Source organism: Drosophila albomicans, chromosome X (genome assembly GCF_009650485.2).
Source record: "Drosophila albomicans strain 15112-1751.03 chromosome X, ASM965048v2, whole genome shotgun sequence".
In the NCBI taxonomy this organism is placed as follows: Eukaryota; Metazoa; Arthropoda; class Insecta; order Diptera; family Drosophilidae; genus Drosophila; species Drosophila albomicans.
In genome coordinates this window covers 22,355,567-22,373,062 of record NC_047627.2, presented here as the reverse complement: position 1 = coordinate 22,373,062, position 17,496 = coordinate 22,355,567, and the positions used below count along the sequence as shown (strand labels likewise).

At 35.4% G+C, this 17,496-nt stretch overlaps 1 protein-coding gene across 7 annotated transcripts in view; it reads right to left on the bottom strand.

The window, feature by feature from the left end:
• LOC117570434 (MAGUK p55 subfamily member 7) overlaps positions 1 to 17,496 on the bottom strand; it is an 89,252-nt gene that overhangs the window by 54,027 nt on the left and 17,729 nt on the right. The window contains exon 1 of one of the 7 annotated variants that reach the window (XM_052006747.1): positions 17,192 to 17,202. The exons of the other annotated variants lie outside the window; for them this stretch is intronic. The gene's annotated coding sequence lies outside the window, so the exon portion shown is untranslated. Of the gene's footprint in view, positions 1 to 17,191; positions 17,203 to 17,496 lie in introns of those variants that run through there. 7 annotated transcript variants of the gene reach the window in all.

The window sequence follows — 17,496 nt, the reverse complement described above, 5'->3', positions numbered from 1 at the left end:
TGAGTATGAATGTGAGTGTGATTGGCAAGTGAGTGTGTGTGTGTGTGTGTGTGTGGTGGCCAAACATATTCATTAATAAGGCATTTCCGTTTGACGTTCGCCATAGGCAGTCGAGACGACGCCGTTTGTACAAATCGAACAATACAAATTGCTAGCTTATTGTGCACACTCACACACACACACACACACACACACACACACACACACACCCACGAATACACTCATACATACATATACATAGATATGCAGAGAGTCTCGCACAGTCAAGTCAATATTATTCATATGGCAAATTGTATTGTAATCTCAAGCGTAACCCAAAAATGGCAAGAAGAAGGAGGAGGAGAAGGTGGAATGAAGTTATGAGAAGTGAATAAGAATGAATACTCATATTATTATACAGTTACATGCGGCATTCACATTCACATTCTCATTCACATTTACGTTCGACGTTCAGTATGCATGAAGCACGAGAGGAAAATTCGGAATTTCCCTTGCCCAGAGTTTCGCATATTGAAATGTTTAACTCTTGATTTAATCATCTGGAAAATCGAATATCATTTCGCGTATGTCATACGTACGTTGCGTACACTGCGAGTACTATTAAATCATTTCATGTTTTGTTAGCAGCAAGTTGAAGCAGCTATGGAAAAATATTAAATAAAATTAGCAACCTCTGAAGAAGTTGCTCCTTTAATCAGACTTCAAGTGTGAGATTTTTAATCGAAATATAATGGAAATTGCTATGTAAAACAAGAGAATCAATCTCGCTAAATGGGGATAATAATTTAATAATAATTTTAACGTGTTTTAAACAATAAAAACAAGTAAGAAAGCTCGAGCACACTCCACTCTACTCTACTCTTTGTATAAAAGCAACATAATAATATCCTTAAAATATACCAAACTAATATACCACTACATTCAAAATATACTATATATTGTAAAATATACCAAATTGTCAGGCAAAGATCCCTATTAGGTAGGAGTTTTCTTTAATTTCTTCGCAATTTATACAAAAAGTCACAAAGAATAAAAACAAAAAGAAATGAAACTCATTCCTGCACCTGCAGAGGGAAATTCAATCAAATCGCTAAATATCAAGCAATCCGACTGCTTCTTAAAGAAAGACAGCTTAAAAGTGAAATCGGAAAGCAAAGCGCACAAAAGCTTCAATCAGAATGTGAATAAGTCTGAGTACAAGTATTGAGCAAGGGCAACAACAAAGCGAGGGGGGAAGAGAGAGGAGGGGTAGTAGTTTACTACTGCGAGAAATGCACTCAAAGTGAGTGGAGGGTTCAGTGGCTGCCACAAGTGGCACAAAGGCGCAGACGACAGATTCCCCGTCTATTTCTATTATAAATACATATTTATTTAAATTTGTAGACACACTTAAGCACACACAAACACACACACAAGGAACATGTGTGTATGTGTGTGTGTTTTGTGTGTGTGTGTTTTGTGTGTGTGTGTTTTGTGTGTGTGTGTTTTGTGTGCGTCCTTTAGGTTTTTATCGGGCGCTTCGGCAAAGGAATCGTGTGGAAAAGCAAAAGTTTTGCTCAAAATTCGCTTCATGCTGTCAGCGCGCTGACATCTTGCACCAAATCCCAGGCATCTCCCGCTTTCCCTCTCCCCTCTGCCACTATTCTCCTCCATCACTCATGTCCTTCGTCCTTCTGCTCGAAATGTTCTTCACTTTGGCAAGCCAAAAGCCTTTGCCCGCACTCAACTTTAGCTGTCACTTTTATTGCTTTTCAGCTGCAGTTTGGCACGCCCGCACATCCATGTTCCCTTCCCTTCCCCTCCCCTTTCCTTTCCCCTGTCTTCTCCCTTCTGCCACACCCATTCGCCTTCTTCGGTTGCCTGCTTCCTCCTCCGCCCCTGGGCTAGCCTTAAAGCACCCGCTTACCATCAGGCTTTAGCGCATCCTGAGCACAGCATCGACTTTAATTTCATTTTGACGCCCTTGCATTTGCTTCGATACCCTGTAATTGGCAACGACGTTAAGGCAACTATGCTGAGTGTTTCATAAATTCGTATTGACAGTATTTTTTCATAAGACGATAGTTTTGCAGCTTGTCTAAAGCAAATTTAGCTTGACTTTTACTTGTTTCTTATCTCATTATTCAAAATGGGTAGCGGGTATCTCACAGTCGAGCCTACTTGACTGTAGGTTTCTTACTCGATTTTGTTGTTATCCCTTCCTTTAAATATTTAAAGTGGAATGCATCAGTTTTTCTATTATTTTTTTAAGCATTCTTTTTTAATTTAACATTTTTTTAATTTATCAAATTTTTTCAAGTTTCTTTTTTCATTTTTAACATTTTTTTTAAATCCTTTTATTAAAATATATATGTATATATATATTTTTTTTTTTAATTTTTAAGCATTGTCAAATTTTTTGAAAATTTCCACTTTATCTAAAAAAAAATTAAACGTATTTTTCTTAATCTTGTCTTGTTATCTTTATTCTGCCACATTTCAACTTACTTCATTGTCTGTTACTTTATCAATTTAAAATTTTACAAAAATATCCTTTAGATTAAATGAAACTTTTTCTCTTTCTCTGTTCTTCGTTGCTATTCTTTAAATTACAGGGTATTTCACAGTTTATATTCTTTGCTGAGCATTCTCATTTTCTTGCTTCAACGTTTTTTTTTTTTTTGCAGTTGTTGTAAGTTTTGCTTGTTAGTATTTTTGGGTCTGTTGATTGCGCCGAAAAGTGGCCGTCAGCGGAGTCGCAAGAGATGGTGCATGCAACGTGTGGCAAGTAGGTGGCAGTAGGTGGCAGTAGCAGGCACGGCAATGACAAGGCAGTAGCTCAATCTCAAGCCTGTAACTGGGCCGCAAGCGAGCTTCGACTTCGGCAACGAGAGTGAGTGAGTGTGAGAGTGAGTGTCAGGGTTGACAGTGAGTGTGAATGCGATGGGCGATGGGTATGTGCAACGCCCACATGGGAGGCCCTTATGGCCGCCCATTCGCCGTGGCCACTCGCAGTTGCAAATCCAATTAGGCATCGTTGCGACGACGATGACGACGACGACGACAGCGTCATATGTCGTTGAACCTCCAAAGGCAATGTGCCTCTGCCTTTGCCTTTGCTTTTGCGGCCTCCTCTTCTTTACCGCTGCATTTACCCCAGCCCTTTTAGTGCACCAGCCCTGTTTATGCATTTGCCTTGACTTGTAATCTCATTTGTCTGCCTGTGTATGAGTGTGTATGAGTGGGTGTGAGTGTGAGGCTTGCGCACATGCAAATGTTTAACTTGCACAGTTAAAACTGTAAATTGTAAGCTGAGTTCTGTCTCCGATGCCAATGGTGCTATATTATTAACCTCAATTAGTAATTAATGGCGCTATGGGGCCTAGAAAAAGCAAAGCAAGCTAGCTTCCTTCCTTCCTGTCGTTCTCCTCCACGGGGACCACGGGGCGGATGAATTATGTGCATTCAAAAAGTTTATCATCGGCATTGTCATCATTATCAGCTCAGCGTCATCAGCTGCCATTCAGCAGGCGAAATCGAAGGCAAGCAGACGCCTCTTAATTGCCGCTACAAATTGTTAAACAATAAACCAAAAGTGTGCTCCAGTTGCAGACACAATGACAATGACAAAGGCAACACAGCAGCAAAGTTTTAAAAGCACAATGCTTGTCAAACTGCGCTAAGAAGGTTTTAGCAGCAGCTGCAAAACATGCAAAGCGCGTAAACTAAACTAACAGATATCTTCTCTTCATTGAATTATTTACTTTCATTTTCTAATTTTGTATAACCAATTTTGATTTTCAATTTTAAGCTATTGTCTCTTTAATTGCAGCTAAGCTTAAAGCATTCACTTTTCAGTGCATCAGGCAAAAACAAGAAACTGAAACAAGCTATCACAAAAAGAACATGTTGTAGAGTTGACAAGCTGCCAACGAAGCAGCTAAAAAAAAAAAAAACTGTGGCAGACTGCAGATAAATTATCTTGCATCTCCACAACAGTCGTCTATCTAGCTTATTTTTTTGTATTATTATTTATATTAGATAATTTTCTCAAATAAATTGCGATAAGAGAGTTGCGTGATTTGCTAGCTTCCCAAGCAAACAAAAGATTGTCTAATCATAAAACACAAATTTATACTTGTGCATACAAAAGATGTACGTATGTGTGTGTGTGTGCATACGTATACGTAATTTATTTCAATTTAATTGCCCGCAATGGGCTCTCAAGTTGCGAGTTGCGAGTTTGTAATAGAATAGCAATGAGACCCTTGCTACTTTCATTATTTATTTATGCGATTGTCTGTTTAACCGTTTGATTGTTTGCTTAACGCTTCACAACAAAGATACTCGATTACTCGATTATTTGTCGCTACTGTTTATAATACCCTGTAAAAAATGGATATCTAATTGATATATACAAGATATACCGCAAAAGCTAAAAGAAGCTGATGTTGGGTCTTAATTACTTTAGGTCTGCATATTTCTGCAATAGTATATTGATACACCAAATATAGCCTTCGGCATATTTTCGATCTAGTATTTATTGAATCGATATATAAAAATCATTCGGTATATTTAAGCATTTCTCCAGTTTAGTATATTTTGAATTTATTAGTATGTAATTAATATACCAACTACAGTATTGTATGCCAGTATTTTTCCTGTCTAGTATATTTTGAACAGTGTGGTATTTTTAGGATGTAATAACATATTGATATACCAAATATAGCCTTTGGTATATTTTAGTATTTTTTCTCGATATAGTATATTTTGAATTGATATATAAACATCATTCGGTATATTTAAGAATTTCTCCGGCTTAGTATATTTTGAACTTTACGGTAAATTATGAATGTACTAGTATGTAATTAATATACCAACTACAGCCTTTGATATGTCAGTATTTTTTCTGTCTAGTATATTTTCAACATGGTGGTATATTTCGTATGTAATGGCATATTGATATACAGTATTTTTCGGCCTAGTATAATTTGTACTGTATGGTATATATTGAATGCATTAGTATTAAGATATACCAAATATAGTCATCTGATATATAATCTGTGTTTTTCGGTCTGGTATATTTTGAATGTAATAGACTGTAATTAATATAACAAATATATAGATTTCAGTATTTGTTGATATATTTAAAAAGGGTAGAGGGTATCTCACAGTCGAGATGTTAAATTCCAAAACTTGTTTCCATCATTTTATGCTGATTTTTGTCAATTGCGCCCTTTAATCAGCTTGGGCAACGCTTTATCATAATCACAATGAAAATTTGATTGTAATTAAATAATTATGTGTCGCGTGTTAATTGTGAGCACATCGTGAATTCGTATTTGTTGAACGTATTTGTGCATTTAATTGCATATGAATAACTATTGTTGTCGAGATATCGTTTTAAGCTTCTTGTTGTTGTTCTACTATTTTCTGCTGAGCTGCCCGCACACAACGCACACACACATGGCGTATACGTGATATTTTTGGATACTGCATATTATTAGCGCCGCTTTGGCGGTTGCTAACCGGTGTATCTGTTCTTTTTTCTGCTTTCTGCTTTGCCACTCCACTCACTAATTGGCCATTAAATAATTAATATCATGATGCAAACAAAATGCTGGCAAAGAATTTAACATTGTCATTGGTTCAAATTGGTTTCGTTTGGCTCAAATCGCATTTTTTGCGTTCTAGTTTGGTTTTGCTCGTTGTGCAGCTTTGTTGCTTCCTTCCAAACTGCACTTGCTCTTTCATTATCATATTCTGCTTCCGCTTTCGTTGTTGCCGTCTGTTTTTTTTTTTATTTTTCTTTCTCCCTCTCCTCTTCCCCATTCACATTGTCTCTTTATTATAATAGTGGCTGCTGCTGCTTTCCCCTTGTTAAAATGCGACAAACATTTTTATTATTACAGCATTACGTTCAGTTTCCAGTTCTTACAGCTTGATCTCTATGTCCACACACACACACACACACACACCCAAGTTTTATATGTGTGTGTTTCGTTTTTATATGCTTAGCGTATATATTAAATTTTAACAAGTTTCGCAGCTTGATGTTACTTTGCAAAACTCTTGAACTTCTCTACTTTGTTGATTCTCTACAACACTTGGCGTGTGCACTTTAATGTCAAGCTCATATTCATTCAAGGTTTCTTTTCTTTATAACTTCAATTAACATCTAGCATTAAACTTCTCTCGCAAAAACACATCATCAAGCTGAACTTTTTAGTTTCACTGTGCTTTTCGAAATTCAATTCTTGACTAGATCTGATCTTTGTTATTTTATTTTGTTATCTTAATAATATATTACTTTAATCATATTATACGTTATATACAGTCTTGACAGCTTAATTAAATTTCCATCACTGAAATAAGCTTTTCTATTTAAACTTCTCTGGCTTCCAGAACTTTCATTATTTAAATAATGTTTTCTATTTAAACTTCTTTAGAAGGAAGTGTTTTCTTTTAATTCTCAATTTATTTTTCTCAATTGAACTTCTCTATTTAAATAGGTCTACTTTCAAATGATCTTCTTAAATTTGTGTAGTTTCCAGTACTCTTTTCTCAGCATTAAATGTTCAGTATTAAAATATAATTTTCTATTTAAACTTCTCTCTAAACTCTTCTTCGAACTTCTCTGTTATAATATTATCTTTATTTTACTCTTCAACACTTCTCTAATTCAAAGATTTTCAACTTTAATATAACTGTTTGAGCAACTTGCTTATATTTCCATATTGAACTTATGCAACTCTAGCTTTGCTTCTCTAATTCTTTTGCTTTTTGCAAACATGATGAGTTACGGAATTTTTGCGGCTGTGTTTTTTGTGTTGCTTATCTAAAGTGAATAACAAGTGTGAGTACGAATACAACGCGTATTCGCAATGCTTCAAATTGAATACACAAATCGCATAGAGTTGCGAGTGTAATTCTTATCTAAAAGAGTTAACTGTTGGCTGTTGGTTTAACCTTAAAGCGAATTGGTATATACCAGCATGGCTGTTGGTATATACTAACACGTGTCGAGCACATATTAATATTGCGATTATTATTATTATTTTGATTATTATTTGAACATCTCTGTTGCTCTTATCTTTACTCTTTGCTCTTTCTCTGTCTCAACTCTTCAATTCTTTTCTTTGTTGTATATACTAACTGTTGGTATATACTAACAATTGTGCATAATACTTATTATGATAATGATTATTATTATTATTATTTTTATAATTATTATTTGACTATTTACTTTGCTTTTCTCATCACTCACTCTCTCTCTCTCTCTCTCTCTGTCAACTTTTCTTTGTTGTATATACTAACTGTTGGTATATACTAACAATTGTGCAAAATACTATTATGATTAGTATTATTTGTACTATTATTATTATTTCAGCATTTCTTTCACACTTCACTCTCTCTCTCTCTCTCTCTCTCTCTTTCAACTCTTCTCTTCTCTGTTCTATGGTCGCTTCTTGTTCTGTTCTGCTTAGCTGTTGTTGTTGTTGCTGCTGCCATGGCTAGTTGCTGTTAGCCATGTTTAAGCATTGCGAAACTCGTTTTGGGTGCACAAGATTTCGTTTTTATACTCACATTCTGTGTGTGTGTGTGTTTGTGTGTGTCTGTATTTATCTGCGGCTCTTCTGCCAATTCTGCTTCTTCTTCTTCTTATACTATATAATATATATATAGACATGTATATGTTTCGCGTTTTACTTTTTTTTTATTTTTTTTTGTCTTGTTTCTTGCTCGCTGTTCTCTACTCTTCTCTGTATTTTTATCTACGTAGCATGTGCGCGCGGGTTATGTAACCGCAAAATGATGTATCGCATTTCCGAGGCGGCCGCAGCTCGGCGGCTGTAAAACTCTGCTGCTGAATGGTGAGGGGGGTGGTGGGAGGTGGCGGCTCTTTGTCCCTTGTCCCTCTCGTGTCTCTGACCAACAGCCTTTTGGGGCCATGAACTTTTGCCGAACCCGTAATGCGGTTCACCTGCCTGCCCCCTCCAGCGCTTGCCAAACTGTAACTGTCTGTGTGTGTGTGTGTGTGGGTTGGGGGAGGGGGGAACAATTGAGTTAGGGTTGCCGCCCTCTTTCATCTTTTTCCATTTGCGGGAGAGAGAACATAACCTATGCCAACTAGAGTTCCCCTATATCATTGTTATACTAAATACATGACGAAATATTTCATTTACATATTGATAAATATTGATAAGTCCTTCTTCTTCTTAATTTTATGCGAGAAATGGAAAGTAAGCTGTGTGTGTTTGTGGTTTTTATTTTGCATTTGACTTTCGTTTTGGGCCACAAGAAAGTCCAAAAAGAAAAAAAAACAAAAAACACAAAAAAAAAACCGAAAAGTTTGCTTCGTTTTTCGTTTTATGTCTCACGTAATCCACATTAAATGTTCGCTTTTCTTTTATTTGGCTTTTTCTTTGACAGATTTATTTGCCTCGTATATACGTTTTTTTTTCTTCTGCGTTCACAGATAAGAAATAGCAAACATATAAATCTCTGACTCTCGACTCTCTCATCATTTAGTATTTTTATACCCTGTAACCATAAAAGTGAGCCACCACAAAAAAAAAATACACAAAAAGGGTAAGCAGCATTCATTGCATTTGCCACTCTCTCTCTCTCTCTCTCTCTCGCCCTCTTTCATTTTAAACCGCAATGTTATGGCCAAAAAGCGAGCGATGCCACGCGTAATAGTTTTGACCGGATTTACAGCTCATTTCTGCATATTTGCAGCTTGGAAACGTGACGTTTTTTTATTTTTGCCAGACTCTCTCGAATACTTGGCATTTCCCTAGTTCGCCGCATTTAATTGCAGATAATCATCTCATGCATTTACAATTTACAAGCATCACATTCTTTTCATTTACTGCCACAGCGAAGATTTTGTGCATTTCGCATTCATTTTTTATTAGCAGGTTTAGTAATCAATTTTAGCTTGCTTTTATTAGCATTTGCTTTGAATCTTTGCTGACTTTTATTTAAGTTGAAATTAGTATAATCCAATACAATATCATTCTCATTAGTGTTTGCATTATTTTATTTATTTACCATTATCATTCATTACTATTATTATTATTTTTAGTTTAACTAAGTAATTGAAGTTTTCATCAATGCTATTATAATTATTATTACTATTCGCATTATTATATTCGCTTTTCATTATTTTTAAGTACAATAACTAATACTATTGCAATCTTCATCATCATCAACATTATCATTATCATTTACATTATATTATCATTAGCATTACTATTATTAGTAATTTTAATCATCTATTTTGTATTAAAGTTCAAATAAGTTAACATTGTCATTAGTATTTTCATTATTCTATTCAATTCTCATTACCATTTGCATTATTTTGTACTCATATCATTATGCTATTCATTGTCCTTAAAATGTTCTTGCTGATTACTTGCATTATCAGTGGTAACTACTAGCATTATTTTCTCCCGTCAACTGGCAAACCAATTGCAAAAGTAATTTTCATTCATTAGTTATTGTTAAGTGGCGCCCCCTTGCGGCACACACACACACACTGTGCAATTCATTCCGTTTTCAGTTATTCAGTTTGACTACAAGCAAATGATAAAGTCATTTAAATGAAGTTCCCCCCTGCTGAATGTCCAACTGTCTGTCTGTCTGTCTGTCTGCCCGCCACGTTGTCTTGTGCTGTCTGGCATGCGATAGCCTCAATTTAAAGCGTATGCATATCAATGTGTGTCAAACAGATTTGATTGCCTGGCCAACACACACACACACACACAGAACACACCCTCTTGCGCACCCTTGCAATACGTAGGAAATTACTCATACGCCACAGTGGACGCGCAGTCGAGTGTCGCTTATCACTCGCTTATCAGACAGCAGCACTACGTAAACAAGAGTGTTTCTCTTTCTCTTTTTGTTTTTTTTTTTGTTTTGTTAATTGTTGGCATTGCTAAGGCAGCATAGAGCGAGAGGGAGAGAGAGACAGAGAGAGAAAGCAGGTGAAAGAGATGACAGACGTTTTGTTGTTGGTTGTCTGATGGACGGTCGCAGTTTTAAATGCCTTTATTATGGCAGCGCAGATAGAACACTGAATGAGCGAGAGGGTGAAAAGCGAGAGAGGGAGATAGACAGAGAGAGGGGGAGAACAGGTGTGTGTGTGTGTGTGTGTGCGGTGTGTTTACCTTTTAAGCACTTTCAACTTTAAATTGAATTCATTTCGCGTTGATGATGACGACCCTGATGATTGTCACCGTTGCTTGTTGCTGGCATTTCAGTTACAATTCTCTTCCCTGCTCTCTCCCTCTACTCTACAATCCTCTCGCTCTCTCTCTCTCTCTCTCTGCTTCCTCTTGTTCAGCTGGTGCTTTCAACTGTTGTATTGCTCAGGTGCGCATTGTCTCACGTTTGTTTATTTATTTGCTCGCTTGATTGCCTCACACATGGTTTGCTTTTCTTTTCTCTCTGTTTCTGCTTCTGTTTCTGCTTCGCTTTCTGTCTCTGTTTCTCTGTGTGTGTCACTTATTAGTTACTGTGACGTCTTCCAATTGCAGTCGCAACTCCCCAAACTCTTCCCATCTGATCCGATCAATCTTTCCCCAGGCGTTTTCAGTTTCAATTTCAATTCACAGCAAAAATCAAATGGAAAATTTCTTGGAAAGCTTTCGATCGATCGCCAAGCAAAAAGCCAAGCCAAGCCAAGCCAAGAAAATTATTATTATTTTTAATTTATGTTATTTTTTATTGTTTGAATATACATATGTATTATTTTTTATTGTTTTAATATATTACATTTCATTTAAGCGGCTACAGCATTAACTTTTACCAATCCAAGACTTGCTTCATTTAACGAAAACATGTAGCACAATCGTAAATTTTCTCCTGTCTTTATCTTTATAGAAATAGCTGTAATCTCCTAACCAAGCTTATCAGCAATGTTTCTGCGTCGTAAACAAATCTGTGTAAACAATAATTCAATATATTGGCCTCATTCAATTTCGCTTTCATATCGAGTTCTAATAAATCTATAATCAGTAAAGTATTCTAAAAAGTTGAATCGATTTATTAAATATTTTTTGTGCGTGCACTTAAGCAATACTCACAACTTAAACAATCAAAGTTGTTATTATAATGTCTTGTGTTTATTTACTTATTTTTTTTTACTTTGAAAAACCTGAGGGACATTCAATACTTTAACAATTGCAACTTGATCTGCAGCTTCATTCATATGAGAGAGTTTCATGTGGCAAAAAAAAAGGGCAGCTTGTTTATTCTTGTTGCTTGTGTTGCTGGCAACAAGTGGCTGCCACAACAACAACAACAACAACAGCAGCAGCAGAAGAACAGCAGCAATATGACCAATAAATTGGCTATTAAACTTATCTGGCCATATCCAATTATAAGCGCTGCGGATTTATAGCGGTAAACTCAACAGCAACAACAACAACAACAAGACAAACAAAAGCCAGCATCTAAATAATAATGGCCATAAAGTTGAGAGCGTAGAATGGAAAATAAAATAAAACAACAACAAAAAATAAAAACAAACGACAATGGGACAGCTGAGCACTGAGAATTAAATGTCAAACAGCAACAGCAAAATAACAGACTACCGACAACATAACCAGACTGTTAAATACCCTGCAAACAATGCAAAAGATTGCAGAAAAATGTCGACGAATGTCGATTGAGTAAGCAAAATACTAATAGAACCATATAAAGTAAAAGGTTGTATATCTAGATAATCTATCAATAATTGAAAACAACAACAACAAAACATTTTAATAAAATTAATTTCATAATTCTAAATTATAATAAGTTAGTGATTGTAATTGAAAAAATTGAGAATAAAAACATCATAGGTCTTGAACATTTTTTCTATTTTATTATTACTTTTATTCTTAAACATTTCATAATTCATTTTTAATCAACGAAAAATATTAAACGATTGAAATGTTTCTTTTGGAACTACAAGCTCAAGATTATTTAGATATTATTCTTTATTTATTATAAATCAAAAGGATTATTTTTTATTTAACAACTTTCTTAGAACACAATTATTTGTATTCTTCAAAATATTCCAATTATTTAGATTTGCAATTAACTTTTAAGAAAAACATGAAAATATATATATATATTCCTTTATTTAATTTTTATTTTCATTTGAAACCACCAATTTAAAGTTATGTTAATATTAAATTATTATTAAGTATTTATTATAAATCAAAAAAGGATATTATTTTGTTTACGGCTATTTTCTAACAAAATCTTTAATTTAAAATTTGCAAATTCCAATGTATTTATTTATAATTTAAGAACGGTCTAATTATTTGAAAATTTGAATATATTTTTCTCTCAACATTAATTACTAGATTCACAAAAGTATTTCAATATATCTGAACAATTCTTACTCTCAAAAATAGTTCAACATACATGAAATTCATAGTTGCTATTTGGTATTATTAAGTAGAGCTAGCGAGTAACTCAATATATTTACAGGGTATGCAGTTGCAATAAACTGTTGGATAATGCAGTTAGCATAGTTAGTGAGAAATGCGAGACTCCAAGAGAGAGAGAAGGAGAGAAAAATATAGTCGATATATAGGAGCCATTGAATGCAGCGACAAATGCTGCGGTGCTGCTGGTGAAAGGCACCAACAACATCAACCAGAAGAAGAAGGAGTACAACAACAACAACAACAACAAAACTTGCAGGTAGAACGACGACAACAACAAGAAAAAGTAGCAGAAAAACAACAGCAGAACATGATAATAAAAAAGAACGACAAAAGACAATAGCAAAACGCTAAGCAAATAAACAAAACAAAGCAAAGAACAAAACATTGTAGCGAAAGCAATAACAGCGACAACAAGAACAACAGCGACTGCAGCTTTAAACTACAGTGTGACCAGAGCTGGTAAAGCTATAAATATCTGAAATTCGTGTTCAAATACAACTTATTTAAGTACATTGAAAAATTATTGACAAAACTATACACAAAGCAAAGGCAAACACATTTTTATGCTGCAGTGTGACCAGAGCTGAGAATAAGCAGATTTTATTCTCAAAAGTATTTCAACTTTATAGTTTTTCTTTTGTATTCTTTCCAAAACTTACAATATTTCAATATGAGCAGCATATTTTTACATAAACATGACCTAAGAATGAGTAGATTAAGTAGTAAAATATATCAAAAATATATATAGTATTCCTCTTTCTATTTCAAACCAAATAATAATGTTTTTTAAATTGTGCTACTTAAATGTTATTTAAAATTAGTCGATGCGACCCCACATCGAGCATACAGACTGCAAGGTATATTGGGGTGCATTACTCATGCGGCAATTGCAACTGCAACTGCAACTACAACTGCGACAGCGTCAACTGTAACTGTAAATGATTCACAATATCGATTCGTTACGATTCATTTGATTCGCTCGACTAATTAAGGCTGCCAATTGAATCAGCTTCAGTCGCCAAATGACTCGTGAGTCTCACGTTTGATTAAGGGCACCTTACAAAACATATCAAACGCACATGATGATGTGAATGTGAGTGTGAGTGCACTCAATCGCATTCACATCGCTTTACGTGGCAGCTGCAATTGCAATTCAACTGCAACTGCAGCTTCTGTGCCATTTTTTGTTGCTTGTTGCGGATGTTGAGGTCAAGCTATTGGCCTCCGTTCCCCATTTGCCAAAATCTCTGCTCCTTTCTTTCCCATTCCCCATTCTCTTTGTAGCGCATGGTCAACAAAACAAAGCAAAAAAAAACTTCGCTTGAGTTGAGCTCGGCTGTGAAATACCCTTTACACGAACAAATTAAGTGTGACCAAAGCAGACTAATTTTCAAGCTATAAAATGAGCTCTTTTTTTAATATCTCTTGCCAATAATTTAATTATATCTATCTAAATTATAAATTGTCATAATAATATAATAAATACGTGTGACCAAAGCAACCTGATTTTAGAACCATAAAATGCATTCTTCCTTTCTATTATATTTTGCAAATATATTATTAATATTATTGAGAAGTTCAAATAATTCAAATAATAATAGAATAATTCAATGGCAGCTTTGAAATTAGCTTTTTATTTTAATAGGAATAACAGAATACTGAGCTTTCAATAATACGTTATAGCAATCATTTTTGGTTAATCATAGAAATGACACTTATTATTGAAATAAATACTGTAAATAATAAATTGGGAAATTTCCACAAATGTGTGAAGCGTGAAATCACAAAATTAAATCAATTTTTATTATATTTGTATATCATACTTTACACATATCATCTATGAACAAAAATTGGTATCAGAAACGATTTTACTAAAATTCAATTTGTCCTTTTTCTAACTTCATTAACTCATGCTAAAAGTGATTGTTCATCCAAATAGCTTTATAAGTTTAATCCTTTTTCTTTTTCGACCTCCTTTTATTTGTTTATTTATATGTTTAATCCTAAAGTCTATCAGCGTTGTTTTGTCTAGCTTTGAATCAAGCCACTCATTTTAGTTCTCCCAACTTACAATATTTTTGAAATATTATTCTTTTGTTATAACGAATACAGGCTGACTAAGGCCTTCAGGCTATATAATTTTTTCATATTATATCAATATTAAATACCAAACTTATTTATAATATAACAAATTAATATAATATAATAAAGTCACTACCTTAATGCCCTCTGTCGCTCTTAGTTGCCGGGTATAAGAAATATATATATATAAGAAGAAGAAGAAGAAAAAAAGAAGCAGCAGCAGCAGCACTTTGGGTCTCTTTTGAGGCAATGACTTTTACACATCGCAGCACATGGCTGGCCAACCACATTCCCCAACTTCCCACCATCCCAGTTCTGCTCCTCTCTCCATCGACCACAGCACCCAGCGCATCTTAGCCACATGTGTGTGTGTCTGTGTGAGTGTGCAAATGTGTGTGTGTGTGTGTGTGCTCAATTGTAGCCGCCATCATCGGAGCGCGTGTAAAATCGTCAGGCAAACTCACACAATTGACTCGCAGCAGCAGCAGCAGCAGCGACGCCAAGAAACTTGCCTTACCGGATTTTGGATGCTGACCCAGCTAGCCCCGTTTCCCCTTCCCCTTCCCATCATCTTCTTCTCTCTATTCCCCTTCCGCTGTCTCTTCTTCTCCTTCTACTTCGGCTCTCTCTCGTCACCCGCGCTTCTCACACACCTGAATGGACCGTGGGCAATGGCAATAGACAAGCCATAGAGCGCCCCTCTCCCCCCTTCTCTCACTCTATCCGCCTTGTCTTTATCTTTGGCTCTCTTCTCTTCTCTTGCCCGCTCTCAGCGCTTCGCTGTTGTCTCGTCTCTCTATTGATTTCGTTTTATACAACAAATTCATGGCTTTGGAATGTTGCGACTGTGTGTGTGTGTGTATGCTATGTGTGTGTGTGTGTGTGTGTGTGTTAGCAAACAAGTAAAGTAATAAGTAACTTCTTTCTTTCTTTCTTTTTTTTTCTTGTTTTTTTTTTTCATAAGAAAACTGGAAATTCTTGCACCCATTTGGCTGAACGCTGTGACCCAAAAAATACAAATACAAAATTGTGAAAATCGGAAAAAGAGCGTAAGACATAACCATAACTCGTCTAATAGCTGAATCTATATTTAGAACTGCAGAAGTATAGAATTGAGAATGTGAGAATGAAACTTGATTGATTGATGCACAAAACTGTTAATTGGAAAACATAACTTTAAGCGGAATGCATAGCAAAGAATGTAGAGAATATTTTAGTGTTAAACTTGATTGTAGAACGATTGCAGAAAATATTGTAAAGCATTTCAAACATGATTTGATTAGGAATATTGCCAGGAATATTGAAATGTTCTGAAAGAACTTGATTGATGTTTGATTGTATGATTGTTTGATTGAAAAAGCAACACAGAGAGATATTTGTTGTTATGATTATTGTATTACTAGAATAGCTAATCAAATATTTAAGATATCGATAGACTAAACATAGAAATAAAGAATAAATAGAACAATTTAGCAGTTGATTTATGTTTGATTGTTAGATGACAAAATCAGTAAAAGAAAATTATTCAACAATTCGATTTCAACGATTTAACGATGAGCAACTTAAACTCAAGTGATCATCTCTAAGTGTTAACAATACGTATATTCCAATTATTTTGAATTTTTATTAACTATCTGTGATCATTGCCTATAATTTGTATGGCATGCATATTTTGATTTAGTATGTCCGTAAATTGTCGATAATATGTATTTGAGTTTTTTTTTTCAAACAATTATTATTCACGTAACGCCCCTCAGTTGAGGCAACTTTGTCTATATGGTATTATCAACTGAGGAACGCCCTTCGGCGATTCCCATGCAAATGCAATCGCAGTTTGAGAGTCGCTGATCACAACAGAGATCTGTCGGCGAACAAAACTTGTTTCGTTTTGAGGTTAGTTTCTAAGTTGCCGTTACTTGATTTACAGTTTGAGCAGCGCTCACGTGGCAAACAAAAAAATAAAAGTTGGTGTACTATATTTATATTTGCTACGTTTGTATTTTATTTTTTTTTTTTTTCTATTTCAACAATTTCCAGTTGGTTTGGCAGCTCTCAACTCAACTCAACTCAACTCGACTCCCACTTCCCACTTGCCACTTGCCTTTCCAGTTCGTTCCAATGTGATGCCAAAATAAAAAGCACCATTGAAATGAATGCTGCCCAGTTTGTAGTTGTTTTTGCTTTGATTTTCTCTTTGCCTTTGCCTAAGCGACTTTTAACTATTTGCTGTCATTTTTGTTTTTGCACTCACAATGTATGAGCTAGCTGTAAATGTGTGTGTGTGTAAAGAATAAAGAGCAAGTCACACACATACACACTCACACACATACGCATGCATTTGTGCTTGTAAGATTCTGCAGTTTTCAAGTTGCCGGCAAACAAAAGCATTATTTTTGTTGTTATTGTTGTTATTTCTGCTGCTGTTGTACTACAAATGTATTGCATAAAAGCAGCCGCGCTGCGCTGCCCTTCGCCCCAAAAGCAAAAGCAACAGCAACGACGCTGTCATTGCTGCTGATTCATGGCCCCATCATGCATAGCTCAGCTGCCAGCTGGCTGTGCTGTAAGCGACTGACAAACAGACAGACACTCAGTGTGACAGAGATAGAGATAGAGAGACGCAAACACACATACGCTCACGCATACAATTGGGGAAGCATTACATTGTGTGCACTTACTTTTTTCAGCTGCGACGAAGTTTGCCAAATGGAATTTTTATATTTTCTTGTTTTGAATTCAATTGGATTCAATAATTGAGACACAAGCACAAATAACAAATAACACACACAACAAAAATTATATATGCGCGTTAGAACAAAACGCTCTGGCGCAGTCGCAGCTGCAGTCGATGTCGAAGCTGCTGGCAAGCTGCGCGCGCGCGCAACACACAGAGCCTAGCTCTGACCGTAGATAAGCTAACACCAAAAACAAAAAAAAAAACAACAACAACAACGCCGACAGCGTGAGCGAAACACGACACGAC